Genomic DNA, 517 nt, shown 5'->3' on the forward strand with positions numbered 1-517 from the left:
GGGGGCATTGAGACACCCTGGGGACGGGGGACGGGGGATGGGGACACCGGGACAGGGTTGGGGTTGGGGGAAAGGAGCGCTGGGATAGGGCTGGGGGGACGTGGGGACATAAATACGCGGTGGGATAGGGATTAGGAGGGGAATGGGGACACCGGGACGCAGTGGGATAAGGATGGATGGGAATGGGGACACAATGGGACAGGGTTGGGGTGGAATGGGGACACAATGGGACAGGGTTGGGGTGGAATGGGGACACAATGGGACAGGGTTGGGGTGGAATGGGGATGCAGAGACACGCTGGGATAGGGCTGGGGGCACTGGGAAACATCGAGACGAGCCTGGAGGGGTATGGGGACACCGGAACAGGGCTGGGGGTCAATGGGATACGTTGGGACAGACCTGGGATGGAGTGCGTGGGAGGCAGTGGGACACATCGGGACAGGGCTGGGGTTGGGATGGGGCTGGAGGTCTTGGGATGGGGCTGGGAGCACCGGGAGGGTGCTGGGGCAGTGGGGGT

At 64.2% G+C, this 517-nt stretch overlaps 1 protein-coding gene across 1 annotated transcript in view; it reads left to right on the forward strand.

Moving 5' to 3' along the window:
• WDR90 (WD repeat domain 90) overlaps positions 1-517 on the forward strand; it is a 30,686-nt gene that overhangs the window by 28,541 nt on the left and 1,628 nt on the right. The window lies entirely within an intron of this gene.

The sequence above is a fragment of the Meleagris gallopavo genome, chromosome 16 (genome assembly GCF_000146605.3).
Source record: "Meleagris gallopavo isolate NT-WF06-2002-E0010 breed Aviagen turkey brand Nicholas breeding stock chromosome 16, Turkey_5.1, whole genome shotgun sequence".
NCBI classification, from domain to species: domain Eukaryota; kingdom Metazoa; phylum Chordata; class Aves; order Galliformes; family Phasianidae; genus Meleagris; species Meleagris gallopavo.